This window comes from Pseudophryne corroboree, chromosome 7 (assembly GCF_028390025.1).
Source record: "Pseudophryne corroboree isolate aPseCor3 chromosome 7, aPseCor3.hap2, whole genome shotgun sequence".
NCBI classification, from domain to species: domain Eukaryota; kingdom Metazoa; phylum Chordata; class Amphibia; order Anura; family Myobatrachidae; genus Pseudophryne; species Pseudophryne corroboree.
The window spans coordinates 256968875-256986843 of record NC_086450.1 but is presented as its reverse complement, the minus strand read 5'-3'; the positions used below and the strand labels follow the sequence as shown (position 1 = coordinate 256986843).

General features: G+C 44.6%; 2 pseudogenes; both read right to left on the bottom strand.

Annotated features, from left to right (window-relative positions):
- Positions 1–13490: 13490 nt before the first annotated feature.
- Positions 13491–13614, bottom strand: LOC134946691 (U2 spliceosomal RNA; annotated as a pseudogene).
- Positions 13615–14544: 930 nt separating this feature from the next.
- Positions 14545–14649, bottom strand: LOC134946682 (U2 spliceosomal RNA; annotated as a pseudogene).
- Positions 14650–17969: the final 3320 nt, after the last annotated feature.

Here is a 17969-nt window from a genome sequence, read left to right as displayed (position 1 = left end):
TACACTTGATCTTAACCAAAACGGCTAAAACTTAGCCATAGGCCGAAATGGGGTGAAGGAAAGTGCAGTGCACCAAAACATAAGCTGACACAATCATGGAGAATGCGCCAGCATATATGCTCTTCTATCTATATTTTGCAAACCTACTCTTGTCCCCTCCAGCTGCTCCATGTAGATTTGACGTCTTGCAAGGTGCATAACCCACTGACAAGCAGGCACACTCCTGCGTGAGTTTTGTCTCTCACTAGCTGGATGATACACAATCATTTGCATGTGCTCCACCTCCGACACACCGCCCACCTATACACCTAGTCACCAGAGCCACCCACAAGCCAACTGGCTCCGTGATTTAATTTGCACAGTGCAGTCATCCAGGCAGCATGTATTTCTCAATGGAAGGATCCCTGGTTCCATGGAATCTTCCGCATTGGTATGCTGCAGGAAAAAAGGATTTAAACATTCAGCTAGCTAGCATTCAATTTACCTGCGGCTTGGCTCTAGCACATGGGTCTTCACCCTGTGGCCCTCCAGCTGCTGTGAAACTACACATCCCAGCATGCCCTGCCACAATTTTGCTATTAAGGTATGCTAAAAATGAGGCAGGGCATGCTGGGATGTGTAGTTCCACAGCAGCTGGAGGGTCGCAGGTTGAAGACCCATGTTCTAGCATGCCTGTTTTATGATGCGTGTTCCGTGATGTCACAATCAGCTTGGAATGGGGTGTCTAGCATGCATTTGCTGACAGCCACTTGAGGGAGACACACATCTGGAGATACAGCGTATCGGAGGTCTTCGATGCCTTTCCAACAAATGCACACCACCTGCCGCTGGTCTGGACACAAAACAATGCCCACAATCAAAGGCCCAAAATGCCCAACTACAGGATTAATGTAAGTAGTGAATTTAGGAATGAATTTAGATGTAGGAAATTAAGTTAGATCACAAGTACATTCGAATTCAGATCTAAAGTCCTGGCAGCCCCCAGCATTTAAAAATGCCTTGATTAGAGGTAGGGAATTAAATGTAGATAAGCAGTAGACACAAAATAAGACTCCACAGAGCAGTTTTCAGGTGTCTTTATCAATTGTTGTATTTAAAAAAATCAAGCAATTAGGGAACACAATGTTGCGACAATGTAACCCTATTTGCAAAATAGTACTAAATAAGTTTGTTGATGTAAGACATTTGCAAAGGCGCATCCAAAACACACTGGAAAATGCAACTGAATCTGTTTTTGGAGGATAGAATAGGAAATGTGCATCGGTCCTGCAAGTACTGAAAGCTCATCTCCCATCTTTTCTGAAAAGCCATTTAATATATGGTCCCCAGATAGGGGACATATCAGATATTGGCTTTCAAAAGCAGCAAATATCATACTACTACTATTGCCATCAAAGACGAACATTGATTGTTTTCAGATATTGGATTGAAAAAGCAGTCTTTATTGACATAAAGAAGAAAAAAAACATACATAAACATTACACACATAAGTACCATGTTGCAGCACAGCCAAAACACAATACAAATGCAGACGGTATAGTACAGTTCAAGATCTACAGCACAGGCCAGCCTACACTATAAATCATGAACTGCCCTATACATTTAAACTATACAATATTACAACAGTTAATATGGGTGTGGAGTGTAAGAGGGTGGAGGGAATCACAAGCCCGAAGCTTTATTGAAAGACAGACACATACTGTATAAGGGGAGGGTCAATAAATAGAAAGATATCCTTTACTATAGAATGTAGTCCAATCCGGTCTTTCTGCTCTTCCACAACTGAAAAACAGATAGTGTTCCCAAACCTTCCATCCTGGAATATCTTCGGTTTATCACCAACAAAGAAAATGATCCCTGGCTCCAGCAGACCCTTCAACCACGATACAAGATTGCAGCCAAAAGGCCAAGAAGCGACTACAAAAATTTTTTTTTTATTACTTGAAGCCCGAGGTGCGGTGCTTCATCACCCAGTGTCTGTGACCAAACGTGCTGGGGGCATAGGTTCTTGGACCCTCTCCCAAAGGAGAAGGGCCCCGTTACTCCTCTATCCCTCAGAGCCAAAAGGCCTACTGAGGGAACAAAAGGACTGTGGGTCCCCCTTTGCCGAAGCGCAGGGGAACCCTCGGGTGTCCCCAGGGTTGGCCGAAGCGTCCCCCTGGGGACCGATAACTGCGTCTGGTCCTCCCCCCGTGGAGAGGACCTCAGCAACGAAGAGGAGAGGGCGGCCCATAAGGGTCTCACCTAAACCCCAAACAAAAAACGTGAACGTGACACACTACACACTACGAAAAACAGAAATAAGTGCTAATGCTTGTGCAAGTGCAAAAACATATGTGGGCATAAATAAATAAATAGACCCCAGCCAGAAGGCCGGGGGTGGGTAAAAAATTATCCTTGCCCTAGCCAAAAGGCCAGGGCAAAGGACGTGGTGCACCAGAAGTTGGGGAGGTGAGCAGTGCAAAGTGCCTTACTGTGCACATGGTGAGATCCTTACACCAGTGCGGGTTCAGGCACCCCTGGCTCCCCGTGCCAGGGGCACGTTTCACCTCGAGCTTCTAAGCAGCTTCCAGCCTCTCAGCCAGACCAAGCTTCGTACTGCTCTATGCCAGGGTAAACCCCCAGTACGAGAGTAGGTACTAGACCAGGCTGTTCCTAAACAACGTAAGGGTTCCATCAGCCCATACGAAGATAGGAATACTCAGCCCAGTTTTTCTCCAATCTCAACTAGGGGCCTTGCCAGTCCCCGTCCGAGGCGGATACTAGACCAGGCCATTACCCTAATCAGCGCAAGTAGCCTTCCTTGACGCTGTAGGGAACTGAGCCATGGTTTTTCTCCATCCTCGACCAGAGACCTTCCTTACCCCGGCACGGTACTCCACAGGGTGTTTCTCCATTCCACATCTAGGAACCTCTCACGCTCCTAGTGTAAGAACAGGTACTCCACCCCATGTTTCTCTACCGCAGATACTCCACCGGGCCGCTCCCTATACCACATAGGGTTGAATTATTCCCCCATGCAGTAGGGATGACCGGCCCGGTTTTTCTCCACTGATAAGAACAGATTTTTTTTTTTTTTTTTTTACTTGAAGCCCGAGGTGCGGTGCTTCATCACCCAGTGTCTGTGACCAAACGTGCTGGGGGCATAGGTACTTGGACCCTCTCCCAAAGGAGAAGGGCCCCGTTACTCCTCTAACCCTCAGAGCCAAAAGGCCCTGAGGGAAAAAAAGGACTGTGGGTCCCCCTTTGCCAAAGCGCAGGGGAACCCTCGGGTGTCCCCAGGGTTAGCCGAAGCGTCCCCCTGGGGACCGATAACTGCGTCTGGTCCTCCCCCCGTGGAGAGGACCTCAGCAACTTAGAGGAGAGGGCGGCCCATAAGGGTCTCACCTTAACCCCAAATGAAAAACGTGAACGTGAACGTACTCGTGACACACTACAAACTACAAAAAACGAATAAAAGTGCTAATGCTTGTGCAAGTGCGGGTGCAAGTGCAAAAACATAAGTGGGCATAATAAATAAGAACAGATTTTTTTTTTTTTTTTTTTTTTAAAAACCATTCAGGTTTAAAAAAACTGACGCATACCCACAAAGAGTAGCAATCACTTTGACTTTCAAAGCACAGTTTTTAAAAATCATCACTCATGGTTTGTATATTTTTTTCCGCCAATCAAATCTTTAACCTTTTCTGGTCTATCCAAAAATAATTCAGCAAATTCACAAACACAAAAAACAATACAATAACATCTTTGCATTTTAAGGACATTTCTTACTTTCAGAAATAACCCCCACAAAAAAAACAGAAAATAGGAACCCTAAACACCCGAGGGGAACTAAAACACAACCATATCCTTCCATTATTTCACCTTCCATATGCCTTCTGCATCTAAGCCACCACCGCCTTCCTTATCAAACAAATAACAAACATACAGCTTACTAAACACCATTCTTACACAGTCATTAATTTCCCATTCTTCCTTTTTATACACAACCATATTCCTTGCGTTCCATAAAACTTCCATTACGCACGACATCAATAACCACATCATTCTCTGTTGTACCTTCCCACTTACACACATACCAAACATTGCCAATCTCCATGACACCACATTTACACCACCCAATTCCATGCACACAGTTTTCAATTTATCCCAAACCTTCCTCGCAAAACCGCAAGTCCAAAAAACATGTCTCACAGTCTCACTCGCACCACAATTCACTCTTGGACATACATCCACACTCACTAAATCACGCTTTTTTAAAAACTCACGTACTGGTAGTACCCCATGCATTCCCATCCAAACTATATCCCTCTGTCTGTTCGTCATCCCTTTCATACCTATTTTCTTCCATACCTCCAAAGCATCCTTTGAGCGCAAAAATTCAATATTACAAGCTACATCTTTACCACGCAACACTTTCATCACTTTCTTCCTTTCACAAAAATCTTTTATACTAACACCCACCAAATCATTCTTCCTAACAAATTTCTCAACATATTTATACCACACAGGACAAACAGCCGCCATCGGTACTAGTAATGATCTCTTCTTCCAACCTAATCCGCACAGCATCCACCCAGCCAAATAATGCATCATGCACGCAGCCTTACTTTGCCTCCCCAACAATCTAGCCACTGATGCTACATAATTAACTCCTAAAAAAAACTCAAAATTTGGGAAATCAAATCCACCTTTCGCTCTTTCTTTCATAACTTCCTCTCTCCTTAGTCTTTCCATTTTACAACCCCAAAAAAATAAAAAGCATAACCTCACAATCTTCCGAAAACAACCATACGGAGGGGGGAACACACAAGCAACAAATAATAATATTGGAAGAATCACACTTTTGATAATAAGCACTTTCCCAGTCATAGATAAATCCCTTAATTTCCAAAAATTCAATTTTTTAGCAATCTTTCTACCACATATTTCCCAACTCTCCCTCCCTTTTAAGTCATCATCAAATATTATACCCAAAATTTTGATACCACCCTCTACACATTCCACATCCTTTATACTAACCCGAATATTCCCAAAAACTTTAATTTGGCACTTCCCCCAATTAACCCTAAATGCAGATATACTACAGAAAATATTAATTAATAAAACCGTCCTATTCAATGCAGCCTGATTCTTACTTAAAATTACAATATCATCCATATAGCCCAATACTTTTACATGCTTACCACCACTACCAGGGATCAAACAGCCTCTCACAATTTTATCTTTCCTAATCATTTGTAATAATGGCTCAATCACACTAATAAACAGGATAGGGGACATAGGGCATCCTTGTCTGACACCAGATTCAATTGTGACTCTCTCACTTACATTCCCATTTACTAACACTTTACTAGAGACACGATCATACAAACTTTTAACCCTTTTAACAAAAAAAACAGGAAAACCCATTTTCTCTAAGACCCTAAACATAAAACAATGTGACACACGATCAAAAGCCTTTTCAAAATCCACACTCAAAAACACACAACTCTGCTTCCTCTCCACACTATCACCAATTATATCCCTAATTAACATTAAATTCTCACTTATCCGTCTGCCTGGCACACCGCATACCTGATCCTCATTTATACACTGATTTATCACACATCTCATTCGATCAGCCAAAACCTTTGCATATACTTTATAGTCAGCATTAAGTAATGTTATAGGTCTCCAATTACCCAGATTTTTCTTATCACCTTTCTTATATAGTAACACTACAATGCCTTCTCTCATTGACGCACACAAACTCCCCGTCTTCCACATATACTCACATACTTCAAACAGATCCATCCCAACAGTTTCCCAAAAACACTTATAAACCTCAACCGGTATACCATCATTACCAGGAGTTTTATTATTTTTTGCACAATCTACAGCTCTCTTTACCTCTTCAACCGACACACATTCAACCAAACCTTCTCTTTCATCCTCATTTATTTCATTCTCCATAACATTCAACACCTCCAAACCCACTTCTTCATCTATTTCTTTCCTCATATACAAATCTTTATAAAAACTTTCAACCACGCGCAACACATCATGTCCTTTCACTTCTTTCCCATTGTCATCACATACACTTTCCATATCCTTTTTACTATTACTAATTTTTTTAAAGAAAAAACTTGTACATTTTTCATTTTTTTCCATATTCTCCATCTTAGCCTGAAACATGATTTCTTTCCCCTTATTATTCAGAAAATTGTTAATTTCTTTCCTAGTTTTAATTATATCATCACTCACATTATATCCCATTTCCCTTATCTTATACAAAAAAGACATCCTCTTGCACCAACTCTCATACTCCTGCCTTTTCTTCCTTGCACACCTGTATCCACATCTGACAAAAAACACTTTCATTTGTACCTTCATCCAATCCCACCACTCAGTTATTTCTTTAAAATCACACTTTTTCCTTTTCCACCATCCATATTTTTTCCTAAACTCATTCTTCACCCATTCATCCTCAAGCAGTCTCACGTTTAACTTCCACACTCCTCTACCATACACATTCTTACTTTGCCCATTCACCTTACATAACAAACAATCATGATCCGAATATACAACATTTACTTGCTCCATACTTACACATTCAATCTCTTTAGACACAAAAATATAATCCAATCTTGATTTTACTCCACCCCTGTCTGCCCGGTATGTTGGCGGTGGTGGCTTATTCATACATACCTTCGCAACATCTACTAGGGAAAAATCAAACACAATTTGTCTTAGAAGATTACCAGTAACATCCACTTTATCCGAAAACCCACCAACCCTTCCACCACTTTCTATAATGCAATTCATATCACCCATGATTATTACCGGGATCCTTCCAGGTAAGTATAGCCTAATTTTTTCAAACAACGCTTGTCTTTCCCTTTTACACACAGGTGCATACACACAAAACACTTTTATCTTCCATCCCCTATAACTACATATAGCCAAAATACATCTACCCTCTTCCACTATAGTATATTCCTCTAAAACCACACTTTTATTTTTTATTAAAATTCCCACACCATCATTCCTATTACCCTGTGTCCCAGACCAAACACTATCACCACCTACCCATTCACCTTTAACTAAATGTGCACTTATCCCACACTCCTGTAAACATAATATATCAGCATTTCTACTTTGTAAATCCTGAAAAACAGCAGCCCTTCTTTTCCTGCCAGTAATCAACCTGACATTTAAAGACAAAAAATTTAAATTAAAAGCCGAAGACATAGAAAATTATGTTTAAAGTGCCATTCTCAAAAGCGCATCATGACACTTAATCATTAAACCATCAAAAAAACACACAAAAGAAGAACTCATCCATTTTCAGGCAATTTGCCTAATGCAGCAAACCTGGCAACATCATCCTCAGGTAAGTATAACTACGGTCAGGTGAGTCAACAGGAGGGCTAAACTCTGCATTACTTTGTGGACTCATGTCCATGCTATCTTCCAGTAGCAAAGCCTGCCCGCCCATTTCAGGATCAATCCTGGCTTTTTTAACTGAGTGTCCCTCTTGCCCTGTTACACGAGCTCTCCGGGTGGAGGGTCCTGCTTCTTCTGCAGACTCTGAGTCTCCCTGCTCAGAGCCACTCCAAGCAATATTGACGTCCGTCTGTCCTGACAGATCTACAGGACTGTCATAGTCCTGAATGTCGGCACTGGCATGCAGTCCTTCTGGACTCTGTTGCGAGACAGTACTACCCTCCAAACTTGGCGTTGCTTCGCCTACAGACTGCTGCTCACTTTCAAGCGGTTGCTCCGCTTGATTTGACATCTCCCCCTCCGTGACAGCGGCTTCCTGTTGCCGTTCTGTACACTCCGGGGTCTCACCACCATGCGGTATTGAAACAGTCACACCTGTACCAACACTTCCTACTGCTTGGGCTCCCTCTACAGCTCCAGTTTTTGCCTCACCCACCATTTCATGTCTTATTTGTGCCTTCTGGTTCTCCCGCAGTATTTCTTGTTCTTTTAAATTTGCCCAATGTGGACAAGCCTTACAGGAATGACCTGGTTCACCACATATGTCACAAAGCTTTCCCTGGGGACAAACACTGGCATTATGCCCTTTCCTTTTACAGTTTCTACAGCAAGGACCCCTTGTGCAGTTTTCTTTCACATGGCCGTACTCAAAACACAGTCTGCAATAGGTTGGCTGGCCTGGGTAGAAGAGAAACCCTCTATTTCCCCCAATTGAAAAATTTGCTGGAGGGTGCAACACCCCTCCAATTCCTTCCGGATGAGGCGTGAGCCTTACCCAGAACTTTAATTTACCGTTAAACACGCCAAAAACATTTTTTTGCATTATGCCTCCTCTTACTTGTATGCAATAACGGTACAAAAACCTTTTACCAGGTCAAGAGGCGTATACGGGTTGTACAAATGGACAGTCAGTGGGATATCTTGAATAGCAAACAAAGGCAACATTTGGATATTTACCATCCGTGGGTCCTGGGCTTTCTTCCTCAAAAGTTCGTAGACCCTTAAACAATCCCCATTGCTTTGGAAGCTCACGTCATACATACCCTGGGAAGGGAAGTCCTGTATGCAATACAAATCGTCCGGAACCATAACCCGTGCCATTTTCTCCAGAATTTTCTGCACAATAAAGGTGAGGTTGCATTCATCGCGCCTTCCTTCTCCAACAATGAATCTAATAGTATTCTTAATCCCAGCCATTCTGCTGTAAAAACGAAGATCCTCCGATGATCCAAGCTCCGAAACAGATCCTCTCCAAGCGATCCCTCCTCTACGGCCAAGAGTCCCAGGACAGGACTCCCACACTCAAGCCTCCGGCCCAGACCAGGGCAATAAACCCTGATCTGAGCCAAAAGGCCGAGAAGCGACTACACTTGATCTTAACCAAAACGGCTAAAACTTAGCCATAGGCCGAAATGGGGTGAAGGAAAGTGCAGTGCACCAAAACATAAGCTGACACAATCATGGAGAATGCGCCAGCATATATGCTCTTCTATCTATATTTTGCAAACCTACTCTTGTCCCCTCCAGCTGCTCCATGTAGATTTGACGTCTTGCAAGGTGCATAACCCACTGACAAGCAGGCACACTCCTGCGTGAGTTTTGTATCTCACTAGCTGGATGATACACAATCATTTGCATGTGCTCCACCTCCGACACACCGCCCACCTATACACCTAGTCACCAGAGCCACCCACAAGCCAACTGGCTCCGTGATTTAATTTGCACAGTGCAGTCATCCAGGCAGCATGTATTTCTCAATGGAAGGATCCCTGGTTCCATGGAATCTTCTGCATTGGTATGCTGCGGAAAAAAAGGATTTAAACATTTAGCTAGCTAGCATTCAATTTACCTGCGGCTTGGCTCTAGCACATGGGTCTTCAACCTGTGGCCCTCCAGCTGCTGTGAAACTACACATCCCAGCATGCCCTGCCACAATTTTGCTATTAAGGTATGCTAAAACTGAGGCAGGGCATGCTGGGATGTGTAGTTCCACAGCAGCTGGAGGGTCGCAGGTTGAAGACCCATGTTCTAGCATGCCTGTTTTATGATGCATGTTCCGTGATGTCACAATCAGCTTGGAATGGGGTGTCTAGCATGCATTTGCTGACAGCCACTTGAGGAAGACACACATCTGGAGCTACAGCGTATCGGAGGTCTTCGATGCCTTTCCAACAAATGCACACCACCTGCCGCTGGTCTGGACACAAAACAATGCCCACAATCAAAGGCCCAAAATGCCCAACTACAGGATTAATGTAAGTAGTGAATTTAGGAATGAATTTAGATGTAGGAAATTAAGTTAGATCACAAGTACATTCGAATTCAGATCTAAAGTCCTGGCAGCCCCCAGCATTAAAAAATGCCTTGATTAGAGGTAGGGAATTAAATGTAGATAAGAAGTAGACACAAAATAAGACTCCACAGAGCAGTTTTCAGGTGTCTTTATCAATTGTTGCATTTATAAAAATCAAGAAATTAGGGAACACAATGTTGCGACAATGTAACCCTATTTGCAAAATAGTAATAAATAAGTTTGTTGATGTAAGACATTTGCAAAGGTGCATCCAAAACACACTGGAATATGCAACTGAATCTGTTTTTGGAGGATTGAATAGGAAATGTGCATCGGTTCTGCAAGTACTGAAAGCTCTTCTCCCAGCTCCCTTTTCTGAAAAGCCATTTAATATATGGTTCCCAGATAGGGGACATATCAGATATTGGCAGCAAATATCATACTACTGCTATTGCCATCAAAGATGAACATTGATTGTTTTCAGATATTGGATTGAAAAAGCAGTCTTTATTGACATAAAGAAGAAAATAAACATACATAAACATTACACACATAAGTACCATGTTGCAGCACAGCCAAAACACAATACAAATGCAGACGGTATAGTACATTTCAAGACCTACAGCACAGGCCAGATAACACTATAAATCATGAACTGCCCTATACATTTATACTATACAATAATACAACAGTTAATAAGGCTATGGGTGTGGAGTGTAAGAGGGTGGAGGGAATCACAAGCCCGAAGCTTTATTCAAAGACAGACACATATAAGGGGAGGGTCAATAAATAGAAAGATATCCTTTACTATAGAATGTAGTCCAATCCGGTCTTTCTGCTCTTCCACAACTGAAAAAAGGATAGCGTTCCGAAGGCTTCCATCCTGGAATATCTTCGGTTTTTCACCAACAAAGAAAATGATCCCTCCAGCAGACCCTTCAACCACGATACAAGATTGCAGCTAAAAGGCCAAGAAGCGACTACACTTGATTTTAACCAAAATGGCTTAAACTTAGCCATAGGCCGAAATGGGGTGGAGGAAAGTGCAGTGCACCAAAACATAAGCTGACACAATCATGGAGAATGCGCCAGCATATATGCTCTTCTATCTATATTTTGCAAACCTACTCTTGCCCCTCCAGCTGCTCCATGTAGATTTGATGTCTTGCAAGGTGCATAACCCACTGACAAGCAGGCACACTCCTGCGTTAGTTTTCTCTCTCACTAGCTGGATGATACACAATCATTTACATGTGCTCCACCTCCGACACACCGCCCACCTAAACACCCAGTCACCAGAGCCACCCACAAGCCAACTGGCTCCGTGATTTAATTTGCACAGTGCAGTCATCCAGGCAGCATGTATTTCTCAATGGAAGGATCCCTGGTTCCATGGAATCTTCCGCATTGGTATGCTGCGGGAAAAAAGGATTTAAACATTCAGCTAGCTAGCATTCAATTTACCTGCGGCTTGGCTCTAGCACATGGGTCTTCATCCTGTGGCCCTCCAGCTGCTGTGAAACTACACATCCCAGCATGCCCTGCCACAATTTTGCTATTAAGGTATGCTAAAACTGAGGCAGGGCATGCTGGGATGTGTAGTTCCACAGCAGTGGGAAGGTCGCAGGTTGAAGACCCATGTTCTAGCATGCCTGTTCTATGTTGCGTGTTCCGTGATGTCACAATCAGCTTGGAATGGGGTGTCTAGCATGCATTTGCTGACAGCCACTTGAGGGAGACACACATCAGGAGATGCAGCGTATCAGAGGTCTTCGATGCCTTTCCAACAAATGCACACACCTGCCGCTGGTCTGGACACAAAACAATGCCCACAATCGAAGGCCCAAAATGCCCAACTACAGGATTAATGTAAGTAGTGAATTTAGGAATGAATTTAGATGTAGGAAATTAAGTTAGATCACAAGTACATTCGAATTCAGATCTAAAGTCCTGGCAGCCCCCAGCATTTAAAAATGCCTTGATTAGAGGTAGGGAATTAAATGTAGATAAGCAGTAGACACAAAATAAGACTCCACAGAGCAGTTTTCAGGTGTCTTTATCAATTGTTGTATTTAAAAAAATCAAGCAATTAGGGAACACAATGTTGCGACAATGTAACCCTATTTGCAAAATAGTACTAAATAAGTTTGTTGATGTAAGACATTTGCAAAGGCGCATCCAAAACACACTGGAAAATGCAACTGAATCTGTTTTTGGAGGATAGAATAGGAAATGTGCATCGGTCCTGCAAGTACTGAAAGCTCATCTCCCATCTTTTCTGAAAAGCCATTTAATATATGGTCCCCAGATAGGGGACATATCAGATATTGGCTTTCAAAAGCAGCAAATATCATACTACTACTATTGCCATCAAAGACGAACATTGATTGTTTTCAGATATTGGATTGAAAAAGCAGTCTTTATTGACATAAAGAAGAAAAAAAACATACATAAACATTACACACATAAGTACCATGTTGCAGCACAGCCAAAACACAATACAAATGCAGACGGTATAGTACAGTTCAAGATCTACAGCACAGGCCAGCCTACACTATAAATCATGAACTGCCCTATACATTTAAACTATACAATATTACAACAGTTAATATGGGTGTGGAGTGTAAGAGGGTGGAGGGAATCACAAGCCCGAAGCTTTATTGAAAGACAGACACATACTGTATAAGGGGAGGGTCAATAAATAGAAAGATATCCTTTACTATAGAATGTAGTCCAATCCGGTCTTTCTGCTCTTCCACAACTGAAAAACAGATAGTGTTCCCAAACCTTCCATCCTGGAATATCTTCGGTTTTTCACCAACAAAGAAAATGATCCCTCCAGCAGACCCTTCAACCACGATACAAGATTGCAGCCAAAAGGCCAAGAAGCGACTACATTTTTTTTTTTTTTTTTTTTTTTTTACTTGAAGCCCGAGGTGCGGTGCTCCATCACCCAGTGTCTGTGCGCAAACGTGCTGGGGGCATAGGTACTTGGACCCTCTCCCAAAGGAGAAGGGCCCCGTTACTCCCCTACCCCTCAGAGCCAAAAGGCCTACTGAGGGGAAATAGGGACTGTGGGTCCCCCCTTGCCGAAGCGCAGAGGGACCCTCGTGTGTCCCCAGGGTTGGCCGAAGCGTCCCCCTGAGGACCGAAAACTGCGTCTGGTCCTCACCCCGTGGAGAGGACCTCAGCATCGAAGGAGAGTGGGTGGCCCATAAGGGTCTCACCTAAACCCCAAAACGAAAAAACGTGAACGTGACACACTACAAAAAACAAATATAAGTGCTGTGCTTTTCCAATCAAATAAATAAGCCCCAGCCAAAAGGCCGGGGAGGGGGATAAAAATTGTCCTTGCCCTAGCCAAAAGGCCAGGGCAAAGGATAAGGTGCAACAGAAGTTGGGAGTGCATAGTGCTAGTGCCATTAAAGTGCAAGGCGTCTACACCAGTGCAAGTTAAGGCACCCTTAGGGTTTTCACCCTAAGGGCACATATCACCTCGAGCTTCGAAGCCGCTCCCGGCCCTTCAGCCAGACCAAGCTTCATACCTGCTCTATGCCAGGGTCAACCCCCAGTACGAGAGTGGATACTAGACCAGACTGTTCCTCAGCCACGTAAGGGTGCCATAAGCCCTTACGAGGTAGGAATACTCAGCCAAGTTTTTCTCCACTCTCAACCAGAGGCCTTGCCACACCCCGGCATGGTACTCCACAAGGTGTTTCTCCATTCCACATCTAGGAACCTCTCACGCTCCTAGTGTAAGAACAGATACTCCACCCTGTTTTTCCCTCGAACAGATACTACACTTGATCTTAGCCAAAAGGCCAAGAAGCGGTGCTTCATCACCCAGTGTCTGTGACCAAACGTGCTGGGGGCGAAGGTTCTTGGACCCTCTCCCGAAGGAGAAGGGCCCCGTTACTCCTCTAACCCTCAGAGCCAAAAGGCCCTGAGGGAAAAAAGGGACTGTGGGTCCCCCTTTGCCAAAGCGCAGGGGAACCCTCGGGTGTCCCCAGGGTTTAGCCGAAGCGTCCCCCTGGGGACCGATTTCTGCGTCTGGTCCTCCCCCCGTGGAGAGGACCTCAGCAACTTTAGAGGAGAGGGCGGCCCATAAGGGTCTCACCTTAACCCCAAACGAAAAACGTGACCGTGACACACTACAAACTACAAAAAACGAATAAAAGTGCTAAAGTTTGTGCAAGTGCGGGTGCAAGTGCAAAAACTCATATGTGGGCATAAATAAATAAATAAGCCCCAGCCAGAAGGCCGGGGGTGGGTAAAAAATTATCCTTGCCCTAGCCAAAAGGCCAGGGCAAAGGATGTGGTGCTCCAGAAGTTGGGGAGGTGAGCGGTGCAAAGTGCCTTACTGTGCACGTGGTGGGAGCCGATTCACCAGTGCGGGTTCGGGCACCCCTGGCATCCAGAACACCAGGGGCACGTTTCACCTCGGGCTTCTAAGCTGCTTCCAGCCTCCAGCCAGACCAAGCTTCGTACTGCTCTACGCCAGGGTCAACCCCCAGTACAAGAGTAGATACTAGACCAGGCTGTTTCCTAAACAATCGCAAGGGTCCGCCCTGTACGACGATAGGAATACTCAGCCCAGTTTTTCTCCACTCCCGACCAGGGGCCCGCCACACCCCGGCATGATACTCCACAGGGTGTTTCTCCATTCCACATCTAGGAACCTCTCACGCTCCTAGTGTAAGAACAGGTACTCCACCCCATGTTTCTCTACAGCAGATACTTCACCAGGCGGCTCCCTATACAACATGGGGTTTGCTACTCCCCATGAGGTAGGGATAACCGACCTGGTTTTTCTCCACTGATAAGAACAGATACTACACTTGATCTTAGCCAAAAGGCCGAGAAGCGACTACACTTGATCTTAACCAAAACGGCTAAAACTTAGCCATAGGCCGAAATGGGGTGAAGGAAAGTGCAGTGCACCAAAACATAAGCTGACACAATCATGGAGAATGCGCCAGCATATATGCTCTTCTATCTATATTTTGCAAACCTACTCTTGTCCCCTCCAGCTGCTCCATGTAGATTTGACGTCTTGCAAGGTGCATAACCCACTGACAAGCAGGCACACTCCTGCGTGAGTTTTGTCTCTCACTAGCTGGATGATACACAATCATTTGCATGTGCTCCACCTCCGACACACCGCCCACCTATACACCTAGTCACCAGAGCCACCCACAAGCCAACTGGCTCCGTGATTTAATTTGCACAGTGCAGTCATCCAGGCAGCATGTATTTCTCAATGGAAGGATCCCTGGTTCCATGGAATCTTCCGCATTGGTATGCTGCAGGAAAAAAGGATTTAAACATTCAGCTAGCTAGCATTCAATTTACCTGCGGCTTGGCTCTAGCACATGGGTCTTCACCCTGTGGCCCTCCAGCTGCTGTGAAACTACACATCCCAGCATGCCCTGCCACAATTTTGCTATTAAGGTATGCTAAAAATGAGGCAGGGCATGCTGGGATGTGTAGTTCCACAGCAGCTGGAGGGTCGCAGGTTGAAGACCCATGTTCTAGCATGCCTGTTTTATGATGCGTGTTCCGTGATGTCACAATCAGCTTGGAATGGGGTGTCTAGCATGCATTTGCTGACAGCCACTTGAGGGAGACACACATCTGGAGATACAGCGTATCGGAGGTCTTCGATGCCTTTCCAACAAATGCACACCACCTGCCGCTGGTCTGGACACAAAACAATGCCCACAATCAAAGGCCCAAAATGCCCAACTACAGGATTAATGTAAGTAGTGAATTTAGGAATGAATTTAGATGTAGGAAATTAAGTTAGATCACAAGTACATTCGAATTCAGATCTAAAGTCCTGGCAGCCCCCAGCATTTAAAAATGCCTTGATTAGAGGTAGGGAATTAAATGTAGATAAGCAGTAGACACAAAATAAGACTCCACAGAGCAGTTTTCAGGTGTCTTTATCAATTGTTGTATTTAAAAAAATCAAGCAATTAGGGAACACAATGTTGCGACAATGTAACCCTATTTGCAAAATAGTACTAAATAAGTTTGTTGATGTAAGACATTTGCAAAGGCGCATCCAAAACACACTGGAAAATGCAACTGAATCTGTTTTTGGAGGATAGAATAGGAAATGTGCATCGGTCCTGCAAGTACTGAAAGCTCATCTCCCATCTTTTCTGAAAAGCCATTTAATATATGGTCCCCAGATAGGGGACATATCAGATATTGGCTTTCAAAAGCAGCAAATATCATACTACTACTATTGCCATCAAAGACGAACATTGATTGTTTTCAGATATTGGATTGAAAAAGCAGTCTTTATTGACATAAAGAAGAAAAAAAACATACATAAACATTACACACATAAGTACCATGTTGCAGCACAGCCAAAACACAATACAAATGCAGACGGTATAGTACAGTTCAAGATCTACAGCACAGGCCAGCCTACACTATAAATCATGAACTGCCCTATACATTTAAACTATACAATATTACAACAGTTAATATGGGTGTGGAGTGTAAGAGGGTGGAGGGAATCACAAGCCCGAAGCTTTATTGAAAGACAGACACATACTGTATAAGGGGAGGGTCAATAAATAGAAAGATATCCTTTACTATAGAATGTAGTCCAATCCGGTCTTTCTGCTCTTCCACAACTGAAAAACAGATAGTGTTCCCAAACCTTCCATCCTGGAATATCTTCGGTTTATCACCAACAAAGAAAATGATCCCTGGCTCCAGCAGACCCTTCAACCACGATACAAGATTGCAGCCAAAAGGCCAAGAAGCGACTACAAAAATTTTTTTTTTATTACTTGAAGCCCGAGGTGCGGTGCTTCATCACCCAGTGTCTGTGACCAAACGTGCTGGGGGCATAGGTTCTTGGACCCTCTCCCAAAGGAGAAGGGCCCCGTTACTCCTCTATCCCTCAGAGCCAAAAGGCCTACTGAGGGAACAAAAGGACTGTGGGTCCCCCTTTGCCGAAGCGCAGGGGAACCCTCGGGTGTCCCCAGGGTTGGCCGAAGCGTCCCCCTGGGGACCGATAACTGCGTCTGGTCCTCCCCCCGTGGAGAGGACCTCAGCAACGAAGAGGAGAGGGCGGCCCATAAGGGTCTCACCTAAACCCCAAACAAAAAACGTGAACGTGACACACTACACACTACGAAAAACAGAAATAAGTGCTAATGCTTGTGCAAGTGCAAAAACATATGTGGGCATAAATAAATAAATAGACCCCAGCCAGAAGGCCGGGGGTGGGTAAAAAATTATCCTTGCCCTAGCCAAAAGGCCAGGGCAAAGGACGTGGTGCACCAGAAGTTGGGGAGGTGAGCAGTGCAAAGTGCCTTACTGTGCACATGGTGAGATCCTTACACCAGTGCGGGTTCAGGCACCCCTGGCTCCCCGTGCCAGGGGCACGTTTCACCTCGAGCTTCTAAGCAGCTTCCAGCCTCTCAGCCAGACCAAGCTTCGTACTGCTCTATGCCAGGGTAAACCCCCAGTACGAGAGTAGGTACTAGACCAGGCTGTTCCTAAACAACGTAAGGGTTCCATCAGCCCATACGAAGATAGGAATACTCAGCCCAGTTTTTCTCCAATCTCAACTAGGGGCCTTGCCAGTCCCCGTCCGAGGCGGATACTAGACCAGGCCATTACCCTAATCAGCGCAAGTAGCCTTCCTTGACGCTGTAGGGAACTGAGCCATGGTTTTTCTCCATCCTCGACCAGAGACCTTCCTTACCCCGGCACGGTACTCCACAGGGTGTTTCTCCATTCCACATCTAGGAACCTCTCACGCTCCTAGTGTAAGAACAGGTACTCCACCCCATGTTTCTCTACCGCAGATACTCCACCGGGCCGCTCCCTATACCACATAGGGTTGAATTATTCCCCCATGCAGTAGGGATGACCGGCCCGGTTTTTCTCCACTGATAAGAACAGATTTTTATTTTTTATTTTTTACTTGAAGCCCGAGGTGCGGTGCTTCATCACCCAGTGTCTGTGACCAAACGTGCTGGGGGCATAGGTACTTGGACCCTCTCCCAAAGGAGAAGGGCCCCGTTACTCCTCTAACCCTCAGAGCCAAAAGGCCCTGAGGGAAAAAAAGGACTGTGGGTCCCCCTTTGCCAAAGCGCAGGGGAACCCTCGGGTGTCCCCAGGGTTAGCCGAAGCGTCCCCCTGGGGACCGATAACTGCG